This window comes from Lipotes vexillifer, unplaced genomic scaffold (assembly GCF_000442215.2).
Source record: "Lipotes vexillifer unplaced genomic scaffold, Lipotes_vexillifer_v1.1 scaffold159, whole genome shotgun sequence".
NCBI lineage: Eukaryota > Metazoa > Chordata > Mammalia > Artiodactyla > Lipotidae > Lipotes > Lipotes vexillifer.
The window spans coordinates 390,013-396,698 of NW_006770589.1; positions in this window are offsets into that span (position 1 = coordinate 390,013).

Genomic DNA, 6,686 nt, shown 5'->3' on the forward strand with positions numbered 1-6,686 from the left:
TATTGTTCTGGGTTAAAATTATATAGTGTCTTCAAAAAGTTACAACTTATTAAAAGCCTTAGACTTCCCAATGTATTTCCTCCACAAAAAAAAATCTGCTCAGAATGAAAATGTTAGTGCAGTCATCGTAACATCTGAGATTTTTGAAAATTAGGAGAGACTGTATGTTGAAAGTACATTAACCAGGTACATCTCACTCACTGTTGCTTAGCAGACATCTCAGGAGAAGCATAGTGGCAAGAGACCTGGCTGACTGAAACACTGAGAGAAATCATACACAGAGGAAGTGTTCTATTTCCTTTGTTCTTTATGCGTTCTATAAATATTTCATGTATTTATTAAAGCTGTGTTATTGCTGGAAGCCAGCCTTCTCCCTTGTTTAAATCTTCCCCCACCCTTGAAGGATAGAAATGTTTGAAATATAGGGAGTCTGCATTCCATGTACATGTTTTCTTAATAGACAACACATGAAAATTAGAGAGGAAAATTTCTTAAAAGAAAGAGAAGGGGAAATATTTAGGATGATTAGAGAGAAAAGTCTCACAATACCCTGGAGGTGACCTTGGAGCAATGACTTTTATCAAAATTCTATGAATTGAAAATACATGCAGTTCCAATAGAAATGAGAGTCAGCTTTTTCTTCTCACAGCTATGTTTGTCTTCCTTGGCCCATGTGGCAGGAAAGTCATGGTTTGAGGGGCTTCATTAGAGAGCTGCCTGCGGGTGGTTCATTGCCAGTTATATTTATTTCAGTGTTAAAAGGGCAGATTTCCTGTTTAAATAGTATTCATCTTTAAGGGCGAGGCATCACTATTGGAAACATCAACAAAACCATTCCATTCACTAACATTTAAACCCAAAAGCTGGAATAATGGAAGGGATCAATAAATCAGAGGTCAACATGGAGTTCTCTTCCTTTGGGGACCCTGATGATCCTGTTGATTCAATCTTGTCTGGGCTGTGAAATGAACAGAAACAACTGGGAACATTCCATCTGGTCTTTGGCGAACATAGGCTTCAGCTTCTTTCACTCATGAACATCACAGCGGGACTATGTGCTATTCTATTTAATCTCAATGTAATACCACTTGTTTCCTAAAACAGAGCATTGATAAGTTGAAAAGCTGTGATTTGCTTCACATTGGGGGAAAAACAGTGCAGTACAAAAGCAGATACCAAAACCAATTCACACAAATTAAAAAGTGTCAAAATCTATGACGAATTCCCTGCCGTGTTGTGTCTTCTGTAGAAAGTATCTATGCTACTTAATATGTGCCAGACAATGTGACAAGCACTGGACATACATTATCTCATTTTTCTTCAAACAACTTTATGAGCCTCAGTTTTACTGAGAAGGAAACTGAGGCTTAGAGAGGTTGAGTTCCTGTCCAAGTTCCAGAGTTAATACATGGGAAAGCTGAATTCCAAGACTGTCGGATTCAGCACCTGAGCAGTCAGCCACTACGCATCCTCTAATTAGAAGTTATGTGGCTGTACTTGTTTAAGAACAAGGCTGGTTTAACCCTTAATACCAAAGTTCTACTAAAGCCATCTGTCCTCACTGAGAGACACACCTATATCCTGGAATCGCAGAATCACAGAAGCTCAAAGGTATTTAATAGTAATGCTATCATGTAATGCGCAGTCTTCCAAACTGGGACACTTCTGCAAAGTAAAGAATGTGCTAATGATACTTTGATGAGAAAACAGGTATAAACCAGGATTGATCAAGGGAACTTGGAATGTCTGTGCATTCTACTTGGAGACAATCTTTACAAATCATCTTATGATTAATGAATTTTCTAGCATTATACTAATATTAAGAACTGCAATATAATGCTTGCTGCTAAGACCCAGATTTGTTTATATACATTGTCTCCATCATCTGTGCCAATTCTTCAGGTAGAGATTATTACCTCCATTTTACCGTTGAGAGAACAGGGATCAGAGCAGACAGATGAGTTGCAAAAGGGCATTTAATTGTTAACAGGCAAAACTGGGATTCAATACCAGGTTTTGAACGTTACCCCTTACTGCTTTTCTCTTGTTTTCTCTTGTTTCCTATACCCCTAGGAAAATTTTGGTCATGTAAAATTCATTCCTTCTCAAGGGGGGGCTTCGGTAGATAATCCATTTAAAACATTGTATCAAAATGGCTGAATAAGCAAATGTGATTATCTTCCTACCCACTTCAAATTCTTAGAAATGACAGAATTTAGTTTTTTTAAAGGAATAGATCAGTATTATCACTGGCAAACTACAAATAGTGCCACCAGCAGACTAAACGTTTTGGGAAATTTTGTAAAACATGGAGTAAATGAGATCAGATTGTCAAAAGACCCACAGCTCAAACCATTTTGGGGAAAGGGCTGCTGCAGAGGTGGGAGTGAATCTAGGGCACAACATGCTCAGAGACAAAGGATGCAGAGCAGAGGGTTCCTTTTGGCAATTGTCAGGAGGAATCATTGGGGATCTGATTCAGAAAAGTTAATGGGCTGGCACCTGTGTGTTTGCTGATTAATAGGCCATGGAGGTTCCCTTCCAATTTAAAGCAGAGAGGATGTGGCCACCTGGGAGGAAGGACAGTGCAGGACTGATATGCAGCTGGTACAGACCAGGTAGACCAGTTGTTTAAATATTGTAGGATTTCTCTTCCAGTTATTTAATCGATGCTGCTCTCAGCCCCCTAAATACCTCCACTGCCCCAGCCTCCCAAGCATTTCTTCCAGGACCCATAGGTCCCCTCTTGATTCAGCACCCCAAGGGTAAGTCTGGCACTACCAGACCCCAGTCTGGTGCTCTGGTCAGTGTCCATTCTGACTGCTCAGTACCTATGGCATGTAAGGGAGAGTAGATAGTAATCAACTTCTCAGGTGTTTGCTTTCTCCTTTCTCAGTACCTATCTCTTTATGGCTGTAAGTGGCTATATGACTTGCTTTGCACCAGTAAAGTGTGTAAGGAAATGACATGTATCACTCCAGGATGGAAACATTTAGAAAATGTACTCTTCACCTTCTTCCGTCGTGAACCCTGAAGCTTCATGTAGAAACGTTAGCTCACAACCTGATGGAAACCCTGTGTCAGCCTGGGTGCTCAAGGGACTGTGATAATTATTTGTCATTTGATGTCACTGAGATCTAGGGAATGACTATTAAAACACCAGAACAAAGCCTGACTTAAATCTACTAGCAGTTAAATAATTTGTAACATCCAATACGAAGGGGGTTGCTACTCACCCAGAAGCCAAGGTCAGTGACATCAGCAGCCTACTCTGCTTTTCCACTGAAATAACCCTTAGAAGTGGCATCCACCAGTGATCAGGAGTTCTCTAGTATAAAAATAGCCAGTGAATAAACAGCAACAAAAAGAGATGAAAAATATAAGCAAGGCTTAATAGACTGTGAGGAATTCAAAAATTCCAACATCCATTTGAGAGACATCCAGAAGGGTTGAACAAAGGATATGAAGCAAAAGAAATAATTCTCAAGGCTCAGATAAGATCTAAGTCTTTGATTTAAAATGACCCTCTAAGAGCTACACAATATGAATAAACAAAGACAAACTCACTTATACATTCTTAAGGAATTACAAAAAAATGATAAAGAGAAAATTCTAAATGCTGCCGAGGAGCCTGAAAAAAAACTACAGGCTCGCCAAACAAGAATAAGCTGTTGTTTCTGTTGTTTTATTGGAAGCTCTGGAATCTAAAAGACAATGGTTTCAAATTTTTGGTGAAAAATTTTGATCCTAGAAGTCTATCCCTAATGGTGATTGCTATAGATCCACTGAATTCAGCAGAAATATAAGTCCAGCGCCTTGAATAAAGGTTCGTAGTAATGCAACAACTTCTCAATACCATTAATCTCCCAAGCTCATTCTGTCTAAAGACCACTATCCTTTGGATGTGATTTTTCACCATCATAGGCATCTTACAGTCATAAGATGGCCGATCATTCTTGTTTCACATCTGCATTCCAGGAAAGAAGAGCAAAGTAACAAAGGGAAAAAATCTTATCCTACACTGGAAACTCTATTCAATGTGGTGCCTACATTGAAAAGGAAACTTGCCTGGACATGCCCAGAAGACTTTTACCTGCAACTCTGTGGCAAGATCTGTGTCACAAGCCACACTTTGTTTCAGAAAAGGCTGGAAGTTAGGCTCTTTTAAGAAGACACATTCTACATTAACCCAGCTGGGGTTACAATAGCAAGGAGAAATGAGAGAGTGGATATTGGGTAGGAAATTAGCAGGGTCTGCTTGTGATTTACCTTAGCATGAGTTCTGATCCTCCTCTCCTTCAGGGCGCACGCTATCAACAAATGTTGGAAGGATGACCTGCACATTTGGAAATAAAGTTACATGACAGTCCCACAAAATACATAAAAATAATTCTTTTTGAATCATGGAACAAAACAAAGTTATGAAAATATTATAATTTTAACATGAAGGATTTTACTAAAAAAAAACCAAAACTCAGAGCGCTTAAGTAAAAGGATTAACACTCTTAACACTGACAAATATAAAACTTCTCTACAACCAAAGAAACCAGAAAAAAATGTAACTTGGAATGTTGAAGAAGGGTTCTCACATTGTTTTTCATGTACCTGTTGCTGTTTGAGTATTTTATTAAAGAGGACATATTCTTGTATTCTTTGTGTAATTATTTTAAATACAAAACAAAAAACACACAAGCGTTTTATTTTACTGGGTATGAACCAACATATTTTCCCACCATCTCATCTGTTTTAGTTACACAGTCTAACACTGGGTCAAAACAAATCTAATGTATTTTGTAAATTGATGGCCATCCTTCAAATATTAGATGAACACAATTATAATGTCATTCAGAGTTTCCGCTTGTCCAAACCAAACATTCTTAATCTCTTCAGTCATGGCTAATGTGGATGGTATTGAATTGCTTTACTCTCCCCTGAATGTAGCAGCTCTACCTCTTGAACCACAGAGGTTCAAACTCACATGTCAAGTGCGGTTTTTTTCAGGGGCAGAATAAATCAGGAGTATCACTCCTCTAATTACAGGTATAATGTTTCCACTAATGAAGACTAATCATGCATTTACTTTTTAAAGCAACTCAATCATGCAGTTAGTACATGTAAAGTTTACTGGTTTTGCCTTAAAGTTCATTTTCTTGGTACTACTAATTAGCTGTACCTTTTCCTTGTATTTTTCTTTATGGAGAGAGTATGCTTTTCTGTCTTTCCTCAGCTACTCTATGAAGATTCACTGCTGCCTCTTATATACTTTTTGAAGAAGCCTGAAGGCCAAGTTTCTTAGAATTGAGCTGGCCGTACCCTCCAGAGACTGTGCTTTGATGTTTTGACTGTTTCTTTGAAGTCCATATTTGCATCTGGGTCAGTTCTGATGTCTCCATGGTTATCAAGGTAGGTTCTAGACCCCTGACTTTTGTCCCTTGCTTCATGTTATTGTGTGACCAATCTGCATTGCATCCAAAACAGGCTATGACTTACATATTATGTACTTGTGTAATTGGACTTTTTGCATATAAATACAGGACCTTTTATTTATCCCTGTTTAATTTCAATTTTTGCACTTACAATAGGTAGAGCTTCTTATTCTTTATAATTCCCAGCATTGTATCAGGCCTGTTCTTGATAAGAATTGTCAGTATAAGTAAATCCAAGTTACTGGTATAAACACTGAGCAGAGGCAAGGCCAAGGACAGAACCCAAGAGCACACCCAGCAAAAGCTTTCTCCAGGGAGAGATGTGTCATTTCAAGCACTTACGTTTACTTATATTCTTATAAGAATAGGTGTATATTGGATTTACATTTTTGTGCTGCTTTTTCCTGTTATAGGAGAACAACTCATAAAGCTTAACTTCTGGATTATATTCTGACTTATATCAATCCCAAGATACTAATGTGTGTTAGGTTTTATTAGGCAAGATGTTTTGGGAGAGTTTACAGCTCCAAATTGAATAGTAACTTCAAGACCTCAATTTACCTATTTTATGATAATATTCTGCTTCTTTAAACTCTAAGCTATTGGTTAAAAGATGGATATGAATTTTCAATGGAATTTTCCCAGTTGTTTGAAGAAAATCTGATTGGAACTTTGCACTTACCTGAATCAAAGAAATTCTGTCAACTGGTAAAAAATAGCATATTAATTTTCTTTTTTTTTTTTTGAACTAACATTGCATAGATATAGCTAGATTTACTTTATATATTCACTTGGAATGCTTGATATGATTAATTGGTTACATGCTTTATTTTGTTTAATCCCCACAAAAACTTACAATGAAGCAAATAACTCAATGAGGTAAAGTAATTTATATAAAGTTGTACAACTTGTGATGGAAAAACTAAGGGTCAGTTTGAGGTGGGTGACATGAGAATAGTCACAATTATTCGCTGAACCATTGGCTCTTTATATACATTATTTCTATTAAGCTTTAGAACAGTTAAAGTGGAATTTTGCTATTGGTTTTGCTTTTCCAACATTTAAGAGACTTACTCTGTTGGAAGAGTTCCTCACCCTCTGAGTCTTGCTGGGAACAAGACAGCATTCTTGGTCTGGAGGAGCTTAACAAGCCAGACGCTCTCTTTCTAGCTTTCCCTGCAGCCTCCCGTCCAACTTCCCTACTCACATCCAACCTCACTAGTGTCCGACTTAGGATGGGGAGCTTGGTCCCTCTTTCCC